This window comes from Capsicum annuum, unplaced genomic scaffold (genome assembly GCF_002878395.1).
Source record: "Capsicum annuum cultivar UCD-10X-F1 unplaced genomic scaffold, UCD10Xv1.1 ctg3487, whole genome shotgun sequence".
In the NCBI taxonomy this organism is placed as follows: Eukaryota; Viridiplantae; Streptophyta; class Magnoliopsida; order Solanales; family Solanaceae; genus Capsicum; species Capsicum annuum.
The window spans coordinates 13,570-31,025 of record NW_025841744.1 but is presented as its reverse complement, the minus strand read 5'-3'; the positions used below and the strand labels follow the sequence as shown (position 1 = coordinate 31,025).

Sequence of the window (17,456 nt, the reverse complement as noted above, 5' to 3'; positions counted from 1 at the left end):
ATGAGCCATAGTTTGTAATTATCTCTCAAATTTCAATGGAAAGGTCTTCTTTTATTTATATTTTTTAAAACACCACTATTCATATATTTTATTATATCTTTTTATCATCTAACTTGGATGGTTTGTTTATTACAGTAGCTTAAAACCTGCCAATGTCATGTCATGTAATGTCAAAGCTTAGACAAATAGAATGAGGTGAATGATGATGATTGGAAGAAAGGTGATGAGAAACGATTTGTTGAAGATATAGAAGAGTTTGAGAACCGAAAGAAGCCTAACCTAGAGGAAACTGAAACATTCAACCTGGGAAATCATGATGAAATCAAAGTACAAGTGTCAGTGTCCACCTGGGGAAAGCACAAAAGAGAGAGCTCATTCACCTGTTGCGGGAATACATTGATGTGTTAGCTTGGTCCTGTGATGATATGCTGGGATTGAGCACCAGCATTGTGCCGCATAAGTTGCCGATAAATCCTGAGTTTGATCCGGTCAAGCAAAAAATGCAGAAATTCAAGCGAGATTTAAATCTAAAGATCAAGAAAGAAGTAACAAAACAAATACAGTCTAAGGTTATGAAGGTCATAAAATATCCGACATGGCTACCCAATATTGTCCCAGTGCCGAAGAAAGATGGCAAGTTTTGAATTTGTGTTGACTATAGAGATTTGAATAGAGCCATTCCTCAAGATAATTTTCCACTGCACAACATCCACATCCTCATTGATAATTGTCCAAAACATGAAATTCAGTCTTTCATCAATTGTTTTTCCGGGTATCATCGGATATTGGTGGATGAGGAAGACATAGAAAAGATGGTTTTTATTACACCCTGGGGTATTTATCATTATAGGGTAATGCCTTTTGGTCTTAAGAATGCAGGTACAACATATATGAGGGCTATGATGACAATTTTCCAGATATGATTCATAAAGAGATTGAGGTGTACGTGGATGATATAATTATCAAATCCCGCGAGAGTTCGGATCATCTAACCCATCTGGAGAAATTCTTTAACAGATTAAGAAAGTACAATTTGAAGTTGAATCCTGCTAAGTGTGCTTTTGGTGTGCCATCAGGGAAGCTACTAGGATTTATAGTCAACATAAAAGGCATCGAGCTAGACCCATCCAAAATTAAGACAATTCAGGATTTGCCACCGCCGAGGACCAAAAAGGAGGTTATGAGTTTCATGGGCCATTTGAATTATATTAGTAGGTTCATTACTCAATCAACAATCATATGCGATCCAATTCTCAAGATGTTGAAGAAAAATGCATTGAATGAGTGGACGGAAGAATGTCAGAGAGCTTTCGACCGCATCAAGGAATATTTGTCTGCACCGCCGATTTCGGTTGCACCCAGAGAAGGAATTCCATTGCTGCTCTATCTATCAGTCTCAAAAAATGCTTTTGGATGTGTCCTCAGGCAACATGATGAAACCGGTAGGAAAGAGAAAGCCATCTACTACTTGAGTAAAAAGTGTACGCCATATGAAACCTGTTATACTCTTATAGAAAGGACATGTTGTGCTTTGACTTGGGCTGCACAAAAGTTGAGGCATTATCTGTCACCATACACAACATACCTCATCTAGAGAATGGATTCATTAAAGTATATATTCCAGAAATCCATGCCCACTTGAAAGCTAGCCAAATGAAAAATGTTGCTGAGTGAGTTTGACATTGTGTATGTAACTCAAAAGGCAATCAATGGGCAACATTTAACAGATCATTTGGTAGATAATTCGGTTGATGATAAATATAAGCCACTTCGGACTTATTTCCTAGATGAGGAAATTTTATTTGTAGGAGAAGACATTATAGAAATTTACCCCAGATAGAGGCTTTTCTTTGATAGGGCGGTCAACTTAAAAAGTTCAGGAATCAGAGCAGGTTTGGTGTCAGAAACGGGTCAACACTATCCGGTAACTGCTAAGTTGCATTTCCCATGCACCAATAACATGGCCGAATACGAAACTTGTATCTTAGGTCTCAAATTGGCACTTGATATGGGTTTTAATGAATTGCTAGTCATCGGGGATTCAGACTTACTGATTCATCAGGTACGGGGAGAATGGGTGGAAAAAAATTCCAAGATTATTCCTTATGTAGAGCTAGTGCAGAAATTATGTGGAAAATTCAAAGAAGTTGATTTCAAACATACCCTAGGATAAAAGATGAGTTTGTTGATGCTTTGGTCACTATATCCTCTATGATTCAACACCCAGATTAGAGTTTCATTGATCCTTTAGAAATAAGCTTAAAGGAGAAACCCACACATTGTGCACATATTGTAGAGGAGCCTGATGGAAAGACATGATACTATGATATCAAAAGGAATTTAGAATCTGGAACTTATCAGGAAGAGTCTAGTAACAACCAAAAGAAGACAATTTGGCATTTACGGAGAACTATTTTCCAAGTGGGGAAATCCTTTTTAGGAGGAATCCACATTTGGGATTCTTAAGATGCGTCGATGCTGCGGAAGCCAATAAATTGATTAAAAAAAGTTCACGCTGGAGTTTGCAGGCCCCACATAAATGGGTTTTCCTTTGCTAGAAAGATCCTGAGAACCGGTTACTTTTGGATGACTATGGAAAATGATTGTAGCAGGTATGTGCACAAGTGTCAAAAATGTCAGATACACGAAGATTTGATTCGAATGCCTCCACATGAACTACATGCGATGAATTCACCTATGCCTTTCGTAGTTTGGGGCATGTATGTTATCGGACCACTAGAGCCACCGGCATCGAATGGGCATAGATTTATTTTGGTTGCTATTGATTACTTTACTAAGTGGGTCAAAGCTGCTTCATATAGAGCCGTCACTAAGAAAGTGGTTGCAGATTTCATCAGGAATAGCTTGATTTGCTGATTTGGAGTGCCAGAATCGATCATTACTGATAATGGAGCAAACTTGAACAGTCACTTGATAAATGATATTTGTGATCAATTTAAAATAGTGCATCGCAACTCGACTGCATATCGTCCACAGATGAATGGAGCCATGGAAGCTGCTAATAAGAACATCAAGAAGATATTGAGAAATATGATAGAAAATGATAGATTATTGCATGAGATGTTGCCTTACGCTTTGCTAGGGTATCGCACAATAGTTCGAACCTCCACCGGGGTGACCCCTTATCTATTGTTTTAAGGGAATAAAGTTGTCATACCTGCTGAGGTTGAAATACCTTCCCTGAGGATTATTCAGGAAGATTGACTAAGTAATGAAGAATGGGTTCGCACTCACTGTGAACAACTCATGTTGATTGATGAAAAGAGAATGGTTGCCGTGAGTCATTGTCAGTTATATCAGCACAGGATGATTCGTGCCTTCAACAAGAAAGTAAGAGCTTGAATATTTAAAGTTGGCCAATTAGTTCTCAAACGCATACTCCATCACCAAGAAGAGTACAAGGGAAAGTTCGCTCCAAATTAGCAAAGTTTGTACATAGTTCGCAAGGTACTATCTAGAGGGGCTCTGATTTTGTCTGAGATGGATGGCCAAGAGTGGACCAAACCAATCAATTCTGATGTGGTAAAAAGATACTATGTTTGAAAGACGTTCTAGTCTTTGTGTTTCCTATTTTATCTATAATCGCCTTATAATAGTGTGTTTTATAATGTGTAATTGCCTAGAATCTCTTTCCTTTATGTACGAACTACGTCTGACCTGAATTCCCAAAAAAGGGATACGTAGGCAGCCTATGTCGGCTTCGGTCAACCCCTTAGGAAATTTTATCCTTTCATTTTATGTATGAACTACATGATGACCTGAATTCCTAACAAAAGGGATATGTAGGCGGCCTATGTCGGCTTCGGTCAACCCATTAGATTTTTCTATATATCTGTAGCGTAGTCCTAAACTACGTTTGACCAGATTCCTACTTCAACGGAATATGTAGGCGCCCCAATGGCTCGGTCATATAAACCCAGGAAATGGAAACTGGGGCAGAATTTACGAGAAGGAATCTCAAAAATTAACAAGAGAAGATCAGCATCCAACAAAGAGAATGAATATCAGCAAAGACTTCAGATGTACTCGAGTTGATATCATCTTAAACAAATTTAAACTGGGGCAGAAATTTTGAGGAGGTCCTTAAAATTTCCTCTAATATATTGGAATACATTTCAAATCCCCCAGCACCAGAGGGTAAAGTCAAACTCTTAAAGTCACCAGCTGCAACAAAGTCTAGGTGGACTCAATTTCTAGCTATGACAGAACTATTTGAAGAACCTTCCAACAATGATCATGAGTTCTGGAAATCATCCTTCGGATATAGTCAAAGCCACGAGGAAGATGTTTGTTGAGATAGTAAATGACATGACTGATAGAGATTTTTTATAGCTTTTATAGATACTTTCGAAACTATTTGCTAAAAATAAAACTACTTTTGAAAAAAAAAATCTTTACAAATCTTTTACTTAGTGATTGTATGGGCATCTATGGGAGTAGGGAGCCAGGGTGGAGTTACCAATGTGATGGGGCACCTGAATGATGGCGAGGACCAAACCGAGCAGACAAGAAAGTCAACACAGAGTAGTTTTATTCAAACTAATCATTTTTTTGTGGATGCAGGGATCGATATACAAAATGAGCGTTTCTTTCAAAAAATCCCCATGCAAGTCGGAAGCCATGCCAGAGCATATAATGCTTAAGAATGGTATTTTTGGGTAGCCCAAAAATGACTCTAAAACCCATTTATCAAGGACTATTTGAATTATCCATCCCATTTCTTGAGCATGAAAGACAAACAAAGGCGTCTTCTTTTCTTTACGAACAGTGTGTTTAGATTTTTTCTTAAAAAATGGTCGCTAGCAAAAGCTACTTTGTGTCTACTAATCATCTACTTCAATTACAGGTACATGTAGAAAGCAATACGCAAACAAACAAACTCAAGTGAAACTACTTTCAAATTGCCAAAAGGGTCATTCATATCATTGCCGAGAGGACAATTTCATATCATCTCCAAGAGGGTCATTTCATATCATTGCCAAGAGGGCCATTGCATATCATTCCCAAGAGGTCCATTTCATATCATTTCCAAGAGGGCCATTGCATATCATTGCGAAGAGGGCCATTTCATATTATTTCCAAGAGGGCAATTTCATATCATTGCCAGGAGGGCCATTTCATAGCATTGCCAAGAGGGCCATTGCTTATCACATTCCTAAGAGGGCCATTTCATATCATTTCCAAGAGGTCCATTCATATCATCGCCGAGAGGGCCATTTTATATTATTACCAAGAGATCCATTCAATATTTATTGACACACAAGACATAAATGGTAGCATCAAGGATATCATCAGCATTTAATATCTGTTGACACGTGAGACATAAATGCTGGCATCGAGGATATCTCACCATGTTATGAATCAACATCTGAATGCATTTAAACCACACGATTTGAAGGGACGCCTTTAAGTCGTTGTCTAAGGATGAATGATATATAAGATTTCCTAGAAATTAACAATTTAAGGGTTATCTATAAGTCATATTATTTGAAATAGGATAGTGTGAAAGATCATGTAGGTCACCCGTAAGACACAATAACATCCTAACCGGATAGTGTGCAAGATCGCCCAAAAATCGATAGTCTAGAGGTTATCCATAAGTCGCAACTAAATATTATCGGAGAATATGCGAGATTATCAAATTGATAAGTCCAAGGGTTCTCTATAATCCGCGTCATATCCAAGATCGATTATGTGCAGGATTACCCAAGGACTAATAATCTGAGAGATATCTATAAGTCATATTGTATCCAAGGTCGGATGATGTGCAGGAACACTTGAAAGCTAGCGATTGGATTCATATATGTAAGTCATCTCTTATCCAAGGTCGGATAATGTGCAGGATTACCAAAAAGCTATCAATTCAAAGGATATTTGTATGTCGCCTCGTATCCAAAATCAAATAATGCGCAAGATTATCCAAAGATTGATAATTTAAGAAAAATTTATAAATCGATCATCGGCTATAACCGAAGAGGTTATCATTCCACATACAACAAGTGATATAGGTAACCAAAAGGGTTACCACACCAGCACAAGATTACACGGTTGTAGGGACTGTTCTACATAAAGTATCGCCGATGTCCAAAAGGGCCACCCTACTTTGAAGACATATTCAACTGACAAATGTCATAATTATACAAAAACCAAGAGGGTTGTTCTATTTTTTATTGCCAGTTATTTCATTCCAAACAGGTACATGAAGAGATGACTCCGTTTTTCAGGCCACAACTCACGTGGAGATATGGTAAAATACTACATACCTCTTTCTTGAATTATATTTAGCACTAACACTTTTTTCTTGAAGCATTGTCTAGAGAATCCGAGAGGATGAAAATCTCAAATCAAAACCACAAGTGCGGACGACTTCAGATAGGACACAGCACAACGTGGAACTCTTTCTTAGCAACAAAAGGACATAGTCTAGAGAGTGACATAAAACTCTCTAAAAGCGAGCGAAAAGATGATCACCATCACCATCTAACCACACCCCTATTAGAAGTCATGTGGGTATTTCTAGGATATTATGGTTTCTTCTTCACCTTCGAGATATTTTTAAATTCATGCCCAGGGTAACTTACTCTTTTCTTCGAATCTGGGTGACAACATACTTAGAGTTTTGGAAATTATGCCCAGATAAGTTATTACCTATGGATATGAAGAGCTCCACATTCATGGTTTAGAGGTTACAATCACCTTTTCCGCAACTCATTAACTTTTCACTCATCCCGAGCCAAAGATCGTCTGAAATAGAAGACTATCTTCTCTACCAATCGAGTGAACTACAAACAGTCTAATTCCCTGAAATCTTGTGGATATGTAGGCCGAGATCTATGTATAAAACTTGATTGCATTCCAACCTACCCCAAATCCCTTTATTCCCCAACTTCTCGATTTAACCAAAAACTCTAAAACCGTGATAGTTGGTGATTTTTCTTGGAAATTGTGCTTAAAATCATGCCTTATGAACTACAAGTGGCCTAAATTCTCATGAAACTTGAGATATGTAGGAAATGTGATACCGAGGTTCAGCCATAACTTCATGAAACTTGTGCGAAAGTCAACCTCTTCCAGATTTGAATTTTTGGTCGGACAAAAATTAGGAACATCAATCTCCCTTTGCCCAGGGTTACTTGCCTCCACCCTATCCAAAGGGAGGGGGCAGTTGTTGACACCTAATTTTTTCCCTCCACAACCCAATTTAATTTCGAGTTTCTTCAATTTTTAAATAAAGTCACAACAATTATTTTATTCCAATAAATGCAATTTAAAATATTTATTTGAGTTAAGTTTGTAATTTAATTAATGATCATACATTTTTGTATTTTTATACGAGAATATATAAATTTTGTTATTTAAATGAATATTTTTTTATTAAAATTAGACTTTTATTGATAAAACTTGAAAATTAATCTAAATGGACAAAGTCTTGATTTTAAATATAATTTATTCTTACACATAATTAATTTAAATAAATATGTTCTTGATTTTATCGAATCAAGAACCTCGGGGTTAAAGGAGATATTAAATTCATTTTGAATTTTGACTTAATTTAGTCAATCTATTAGATTTGGCCATACTGTAAATCAAATTGGCCACAATCGTGATGCAATTGGCCAATTGATTTTCAATTTGGCAAAAACTTAAATGAACTGGCCAAATTCCCAAATTAGATGATCCACTCATTTTGTAACCCAATTTAGCCCATTTTGCCCTTTTAATTTTAGCCAGCCCAATAACAAGGAATATTTTTAGCTCCATTGGCCCAAACCACACCAGCCCACTTCCATCAATAACCCAGCCCAATCCTCTTGTCTCTGCCCTTAACCTAACAAACAGCAGCAAGCACCAACAATTCCAAATCGCAACAACATTCTTTGATAACCCATAATAATTTCAACCCGAACAGAACCAGCTCCAAATACTCCAATCTCAACCACCCAAAGACCCGACCCTATATCCGATTTACACCACAAACAACCAACATCGACCAACGCAGTACCTGAATCCAACCTATTATCTTTTTCCTCTTTATGATCACGTGCGTTCCACGCGAATCCATACGAGAAGATGCCGAGAATCTTCTAGAAACACACTTAGGTGTCTCATACAATGTTCAAATCCCAAAATTCTTGGATAGAAGTGTACGAATTCATACATAGGTGGAGTATTTTCATTGGATTTTGGAAGATTATTCTTCTCCCCCATTTTCTATTGGTTGATTCTTCTATTTACAATGGATTTTGGTGGTTTTTGTTGGGGGGAAATCCTTTTCCTGAGCGGGAATCCAAGGGAAAGCTTTTTCCAATTTTGCTAAAACCTCTCAAAACTACCCCCATTCATATTTTGTTCCACGCCAGCTGAAGCCCTAAAAACCCCTAGCCTCTTCTCTATGTAAAGGCTAGTTTTGCAAGCAAAAGGGGGATTTTTTCTCCACTAGCATCTCCTTTCCTTTCTGGGTTCAAAAGCTTAGAGAGATTTTGGGTCCGAAAGGAGAGGGTTTTGGAAAAACTGAGGGAGAGAAAATTTGGGATAGAGAAAAAAAAAGGGCACTCAAGAAAACACTCTTCACACAAAAATATACATATTCTGAAACAGTGTGTCTGAATTGTCGAAGCAGCTGTGAGGTTTTCTGGTGTTCGGAATCCTTTTGTCCACTCGTTGTCCTATTTTGCTGCTCCAAAATAGGTAATACTTCATTTCCCCTTCATCTCGATATTTTCTTTTCATCGATATGTTAGCGTTTTAGCTTCACAATTCTGTCGCTAGTAGTTGTTAGTTGTTGAGATGTGTTGGGAATTTTTTTCCGGTAGACTGCTTCGATTGCCATAGGTTTCGTTCATGATGGCTATCACTATGGTGATATTTGAGTCAATGTGTTTGATGCCGCTTCTTAGTATTGTTAAAGACATGTTCTTCATTAAAAGTGCCCTGAATATTTTTATCTATGAATGGTTCTTTATTTTAATTCATAGCATGTTGTCTGGTTGAAATCACGTTGTGGATTGAGTTTTGATCTAATACTCCCACTTTGTATGCTGGTAAAGTTGAATAAGCTGTTTTTTCATAGTAAAGTCACATGCTTTTATTTTATTTCGTGTTGCTAGTATCATGCTAAGGCTGGTTTCATCATTAAAGTTTCATACTTTGATTTTTGATTAGTAGTCTTGGGCTGCTGGTATCTTGGTATACCTTATTTCATGATTAAAGTTTCGTTCTTTGATTTTTATTAACAGTCTCAGGTGGATGGTGACCCGCTGTAGCTGATGTTTTGTTAAAGTTTTTGTTTGGTTAGTTTCGAACTGATGGTATCTAGTTATGGCCGATTTCATGGCTCTAAGTCTCATGATTCTAATTTCAGATTGATGGTGTCTTGTTCGTTGTTCGTATTTGACGTCGTCTTGTTCGTCTTCATTAGTCCGGTGTTTGTAGTATATTGTCTTCCATCTTAGTTCAAGCTTCTCTTGGATTCCTTCCATATGAGTTACGTGGTTTTCGAAGTTTTGAATCAGATGTTAGAAACTGTTGGTTCATTTTCTTGGTAAACTTTAATGTCCAAGCAGATCAGTTTTATCTTTGTGAGAACTATAAGGCATCTGTTTCTTGTTTGTTTTGTTTTTCTTTTCCATTTTTTTTAAGTTATTGAGTATTGAGATATACGTGCAATTTGTATGATAAGAAAAAATGTGCATTTCATTCAAGGCCGAATCCTTATTTCTAGATGAATTTGTTTAATTTTTCATTCTATGATTGGGAGTAATATGTTTCCTTTAAGAACGTCTAGCGTTCTCTCCCGTTTATTTTTTCATGATTAGGTTATCATTAGTGATTTTCGTGCGCATTGAAGTTTTCTTTTACTTGGGTTGATTTTGCGTATAAATATTGCCCTACCTATCTAGGATCCCTATCCTTTAAACCTTTGAAATTTTAAAGTAACTACACTGAGCACAAGTCCAATAGAGTTCTTAAGTCATTTTGTCTTTCTTTGAGGTCGGTAAACTTGCTCGTCCTTTTAAATGTCCGGTTTTGACTATTTTCTTTTAAGTTCAATTTCTAACCGGTTATACTCCTTTTAACTTAATGAATCAAAGTTTTTCCTAAAATTGATTTGATATTATATTTTTGTAGTGTTGCTATTTGGATAGTGATAACTTAGTTTACTTTTGATTAATCACAGATAGAACAAAGTTTATCTTATCTTGTTTGATTTGTATAAAGCCGGTGATCTGAATATCTATAGGACCCTAATCTTTTTCCTTCTTCCTTTTGCATTTCAAATGTTTTGGATTCCATTATGGACTCCCTCCCATTGCATTTACGAATGGACCAATGAGGTCTACCTCCTCAAAGTTTATATCCGAAATCAATCAGATGGTGTGAGATGCATTGATGCAAGAAGATGGAAGAAGAAAAATGGGTTAAAGTGTCCCATCTTCGAAGTAGCTAAGAGACTTAAAAGTCTCACTTTTTATCTCATTTTATTTATTTATTGTCATCTTTTATTTATTTATTCATTTATTTATTCCTTTATTCATTCATACGGGCCACGAAGCCAAAGTTGTATTTAATACAGGTGTTACAGATTTTGGGCCGACGGATCTAAAAAAAGGAAATAGTTTAGGATAGGTACAAATGGGCCAAAATCCCAATGAGGTTTGGGCCTAATGGCCAAAATCTTTTACTTTCTCCCCTTCTCTTTTTTTGTGTTTATCTGCCTTTTCATTTGTTTAGACTTAGTTAAAATCCCTACTATGTCGCCAACATCTATTTTATACAAATCGTTTTCTAAAATCAATCACTTTTCAACAATTTAGTCTTTTTTTTTAGAAGTTAATCAAAAGAATGTTTTCGAACAAATCGGATAACCGCATGTTAGCGGACCTTTTAGGTGCCTAACACCTTCCTAAAATGTTACTAGGAACCGCTTATCTAGAATTTCTAACTTAAAATGATTTTTCTATTTTTGATCGTTTGAAGTAACTCTCTAAAGATTTCTTAATTCCTTTTCAAAATTAAGTGGTGACTCTTTTAAAAAGTCAAAATTTTTGCAGACACTTTCTTGGCAAATTACTTGTTGAATTTTATTGATGACTATTCTAGAAAAGTTTAGGTGTTCTTCCTGAAGCAAAGGAATGATTTGTTTCCTACATTTAAGGAGTGAAAGATTATGATTGAAAAGCAAACAAGGAAATAGGTAAAACGCCTTCGGGCTGATAATGGTCTAGAGTTTTGTTTTGATGAATTTAATTCTCAGTTAGAAGGAATTATGAGGCATTTGATGAAACTGTCATGCTTCAGACTCTCTCTGAATCTAGTTCTTCGCCTCCAGATGAGCTTAATGACATTAATCAATAAAAGTCAACCACCCATATTGAATATGGAGCAGAGTCTACACCAGTGTCTGCTTCTCAGTCTAACTCAGAGATACAGAGTGGTACTATTTTTTCTTCACCACTAGTGATGTCATAATATTCTATTTCTAAAGATTGGCCTAGAAGAGATATTAGACCTATTCAGAAGTATGCTAAAGCTGATTTGGTTACTTATGCATTTAATGTAGCAAAAGGTTTTGATTCTGGTGATGAACATTCTTCTTACTCAGAGTCAGTTAGTTGTGATAATTTCGATCATTGGATGATTTCTATGTAAAAGGAGATGGAATCACTTCATAAGAATGAAATATGTGATTTTGTAAGATTGCCTAAAGATAAGAAAGTTGTTTGTTGCAAGTGGGTATTCAAATAGAAAGAAGGAACATCGGGAGTTAAAGATACAATGTACAAAGCAAGATTAGTTGCTAAATGTTACAGTCAAGTTCTAAGTATTGATTTCACAGATGTGTTTTCTCAATTGTAAAGCATTGTTCGATTCGATCCTTGCTTGGTATCGTGGCCATGTATAATCTTGAGCTTGAGTAGTTATATGTCAAAACTGCATTCTTATATGGAGAACTTGAGGAGGACATCAATATACAGCAACCAGAGGGCTTTTGTAGTTTCAGGAAAGGAGGACTATGTATGCTTGTTGAAAAAGTGTCTTTATGGTTTAAAGCAGCCCCCCAAGAAGTAGTATAAGAGGTTTGACTCTTTTATGACCTCTTATATATTTCGATGGAGTAGTTATGATAGTTGTGTCTGCTTTAAGGAGGAAAGTTATGGTTAGTTTGTGTTTCTTCTTTTGTATATTGATGATATACTGATTGCAACAAAGGTTATGAGAGAGTTAATAAAAGTCAAAGCCCAGCTCAGCAAGGAGTTTGAGATGAAGGATCTAGGAGCAGCAATGAAGATTCTTGGCATAGAAATTATTAGGAATAGAGAGAAGTGTAAGTTATACTTCAGTCGGAAAAGGTATATTAAGAAAGTGATTCACAAGTTCAATATGCAAAATCCCAAACCTGTAAGAACTCCATTGCCAGCTCACTTCAAACTCTCAGCCACTCTATCTTTAAAGACAGATGATGAGCGTGACTATATGTCTCGAGTTCCATACTCTAGTATCATCGGGTCTCTTATGTATGTGATAGTATGTTCCTGGCCATACTTCTCATATGTCATCAGTGCAGTTAGCAGATACATAGAAAATCCAGGCAAAGAACATTGTAAAGCAGTTAGTAAATTTTCAGGTACTTGCATGGATATGCTGATGTTTGTTTATTGTTTGGGTAAAATAGAGATAGAGTAATTGAATTTGTTGATTCTGATTTTGCTGGAGATCATGATAGAAAGAGGTCCCTTACAGGCTATGTTTTCACCATTGGTCATTGTGCTATTAGTTTGAAAGCTACCTTAAAGACTACGGTTGCTTTGTCAACTACTGAGAAAGAGTACATGGCTATTACAAAGGCTATCAAGGAAGCTATATGGTTGAAGGGGTATTTGGTAAACTTAGTAAATACTTACACATTACTATGGTCTTTTGCGACAGTTAGAGTGCTATCTTCATTATAAAAGATTATATGTTGCACTAGAGGACAAAGCACATCATGTTCGGTATCATTTTGTGCATAATATTATTGCTCGTGGTGATATTGTGGTGAGAAATATTAGTACTCGTGGTAATCCTGCTGATATGATGAAAAAGACACTACAAAGTGCCAAGTTTGAGCATTGCTTGGACTTGGTTAGTGTTAGCTATTAAGATGTCCTTTAAGGGTTTTTGTGGAAGAGGTGGAGAGTTTGTCTTGAAATGGATTTGAGTTCGGAATTAGAATTTGTGTCAAGGTGGAGATAGCTAGAGTTGTGACCCAAATTTTGATCTGGCCCAGAAAGTTTTGCAGTGTGACCCATGTTTGTGATTTTAAATGAGGTCTGTTGTTGTTGCAATCCCAGAACTCACTGCTGATCTCGATAGGGGTGCGGGGGTGAGGCCCCCACAGTATAAACCTTTATGTTTTTTGGCCTAAGACCTATTTGTATGCACGTATTATATAAGTATGATTTAATGGGATATTTCGGATTATTCAGAAATTACATCTCTCTATATTGTACTCATTTCCTTTCATAGTGAAATTCCTCTACCTCTGCCCGTGGATTTTTTCGCAAGGGTTTTCACGTAAATCTTTGTGTTCTTGATTTCTTTCTGCTTATGGTTTGCTTTATTTCAGCCCGATTCATAACAAGTTATGTATCCTGCTATATACTAAAAGAAAGATCCTTGAGTCCTCTTTCCAACACAACCAGTTTCACCTTAATCCAATATTGGAGTAGAAAGTTATGCTCATTTTACTTTGGAGTGTCTGACTCCCAAAAAGTGATGACAAAGTTGACGACTTTTCAACTAGGTGATGACTAGGTTGATGAGATGTCAACTAAGTGACGACCCATTAAGCCTAGTCGTCATCCTAGGACAGTTAGGGGAAATTTCCATCCCGAAAGTGACTACTTAGGTGACGAGCCATCACCTATGTGACGGTCCATCAACCTTGGTCGTCAACTGAAGAATTTCTATAATTTCTTTGGTTTCTTTAGGGTTATTTTGGTATTTTCCTCACCCCAAAACTCCTTCTCCATGAATTTAAATGATACCCTAAGTATTATAATCCAACTTTTATCAGTTTTAAACACATCTCAATTCTCTCTACTCCCAAGAACAAAAGAAATTAGGGGCAAGAATTCAAGCCTTTCAACCCACAATTTTCGAGAAAGAAATAAAGATTCGGGTTTTACTCTTTAAACTAAGTAATCTAAGGTACATGAGATTTTCCTAAACTACATGGGCGTGGTGAAATTTTTTTGATTAAGTTTTTAAGGGTGAGATATCATGTATTTATAAAGGATTTTGAATTTACATTAACAATTATGCATTGAGAACCATTTTAGATAATAATGTTTTAGTCTTGAGGCCTTCCCTTAAATTTAAATTTTGTTAGTATATATGTATGTATGTATATGTTTGGAGTTTGCAAGTTAAATTGAGAGCATGAATATTTATAATCCCTCTCTTGTTATGATACTTCTTGACTTTACATGTTGTGGTTTGTGAAATTGCATTATTGAAAGCATGAGATAAGAGTTTTAATGTTGTTTATGAACTTGATCTTGGTTGTTAATTGAAGAAAGGGTGCTTTTGTATTTTACAAGTGTTTTCTGCTTTATAAATGTTCAATGTAATAATTGAAGGAATTGGATGATTTGTTTTGAGAAATTTACCATCATGAGTTGAAATATATAAAAGGGAGAATCTTTGCATAAGTTTGCACATGTTTTGAAATAAGGACTCCCTTGCATTGTTTAAATATTTTTGGTGGTCAAATGATTGAGTTGATTGAAAAATCTAAAATAAAATCATAAATGGCTTGGACAGATGACTTACAAGTCTTGGTATGACGATACCAAAATAAATGATGCCATAAAAGACTCAGAATAGAACATAAAGCAGACTTCATTAAGATTTTCATAATTGATTTTCAGAAAGATGCATGTTTAAAAAAGGATAAAAATGGGCTTAAGAGACGTTAGGTGGTTACTCGAAGAAGGAACGAGTTCAGATAACTCATTGCCTAAAGCTGAGGTTTGCCGATACGGGTTATTATGTTCCCAAGAGGGATTATACATTGCCTAGTGCCCTGTGTCATATCAGAATCAGAAACTCCAGCTCTTGAGGTAAACTTGGGTTGCAGGCTTGGCAGCTGAGCCAAGGAAGGACTCCATATAGCCCGTGGGATCATAGACTTGTAGGGTGTATCACATAGCCCAGAAGTAAGACAAAGAGTGAGTCGTGATTTCAAAGAAATGTTTTAAAGTCTTTGAAGTGTGCCCATGTGTTTTAATATATTATATGTAAAATTTTTTATGAATTTCTCTAACTTATGTTATATATAAATACATTATTTTGAATTGCTCTGCGTACCAGTACATCTGTATTGACCCCGTATATTTCAGAATCTGAGACACAGTCCCAGGTCCCGCTAAGTAGTAGATTGGGTTGTCCGAAGTTTCAGTTGGTGAGCCTTTCTTATTTTGGAAGGCCTTGTTGAATTGACATTGATATTTCATTATAGTTTATGGTGCGACTAGGGACCTTGTCCCAGTATTCAGATAGTAGTGTTTTTGGATTGTTGGAGATTTCGCAGACTAGTGTCAGGTGTTTTTGAATGATTCATGAACTCATTTTCTTACTATTCAGTTGAAGTAAAAGAATGACCATGTTTCCGTTTTTTCATGTTTTTTCGCATTTTTCTTACAGTATATGAATTGTGTATATGATTTTCAGTTAGAGAAGGGCTCTCAGGCCTTCACGGTTTGGGATGTCCATCTCGTTCAGGGCCTCTGTTCGAGTCGTGACACATACAGAGTACATTGAAAAATCTTTCCTTGGAGCAAAAGATCAAAGTCCTTGAACTAGTTATTTCTTATAAAGTGCAATTTTTAGTTACTATTTTTAAAGGAGTTTTTAATAGACGTGTCAAAACTAAGGAGTTAGATCATGACATGTCTCTTAAAAGTATCTCGACTTCATGACATATGACACATGGTAGAAAGTAGCTCGTGTAGTTATTCCTGTATTAGAATGGAGAAATATTAGACTCGGGATAATCGATTGAGGCAAAAATTGAATATGTCTAGCCTAGTAATAATGCACAAAATGTTATCACATACATAAAAACGTTATTGCATACCCGAACAAACTGACATTCATGTCGAAATATACCTATATATTTAGTACAAAAGAAATTAACACATGAATCTTACTAACCAGGAAATTTATCATTCAAAACATCATGCCTAAAGAAGTAAACATGTTCAAAGTGATGAAGCAAAGTGAAATAATGTTTCCTCAGTGTATAAAAAGCACTTGTTGTGGTTGGAGAAAACTTAAATACTGAACTCACTTCTCTTCATTTCTTCTCTGCTACAACCTATACAGCAATAAAATAGTATTTGTATATTTTCTAAAATTCTTTGTTTTTTAAAAAAATAATAACAAGATGTATCATATATCAATGAAATAAATAATTATAAGAAGAAAAATAAAAGGAAGAAATACTTTTATACCTTGTCAAAGTCACCCCTTTTACTCACTTCATTATTGAGAACATGTAAATTAAGCTCCTCCCCACCAATCATAGAAACCCTTAATTTAACCGAGAGAGAGAGAAATATCATACATTATACAAGCATTAAAATGAGTAGTTCAATGCAATAAAGCATTCCTTATTTGCGGAATCCGTGCAAGAGTCCGACCTCATTAGACATTAATTAATTTATTCAAGCCTTATGAAGTGAGTACTTTTAAAATAAATAAGGTCAACCCATAATTGAATTCACCCTGTTATTGGCGAAACTCGAAAGGCTTGGAGTCATCTAAATCATCTTCGTTGAAAAATTATACTTTATAAAAAAATTATAATTATTTGTATATATTTATTTTATACCTTTGATATTTTTGTGTATTTCTTTTTTTATTTTAAAAATTTTCTAAGTGAAAATTCAACTACGCCATTGCCTACTCTGTCTATAAGAGGAAGAATATAAGAATAAAATTAAAGGAAATAATAATAAATAAAAGATTGTTTACGTGACTTAGGAGCAAGCATCCTACTCCTCATGGATATAGATTCGAGTTATGAAAATAATAAAATGGTGGCAGTTAAAAAAAGTTAATTACGTGATAAGAGGAGTTGCTAAGGTGATGCGCATCCAACACCTATACTTCCACAACCTTCAATTTGTCAGAGTTTACCAAGAAAACAAAAAGATAGATGCTGTGGGATAAAAAATATTAAAAGGTTGCTTACATTACAAAAAGTGTTGCAAAAGAGGTAAGCATCAAACATATACTAGGTTCCGAAAGATTTTTTAAGTTGTTAAATGTCGTAATCTATAGTACTTTTTTAACATTATAATTTACTATTTTATGTTGTTTGCTATTGTAATTTATAATACTCTTCTTGTTTAAATTTTTGTGATATTGATAGTTAATTTATATTTTAA

At 35.6% G+C, this 17,456-nt stretch overlaps 1 long non-coding RNA gene and 1 pseudogene across 1 annotated transcript; one reads left to right on the top strand and one right to left on the bottom strand.

Annotated features, from left to right (window-relative positions):
- LOC107848883 overlaps positions 1–17,456 on the bottom strand; it is a 104,336-nt pseudogene that overhangs the window by 85,846 nt on the left and 1,034 nt on the right.
- Positions 7,837–10,713, top strand: LOC107851472. The gene is made up of 2 exons (XR_001669029.2): positions 7,837–8,709; positions 9,258–10,713. It is a non-coding gene; the product is annotated as an uncharacterized LOC107851472 (long non-coding RNA).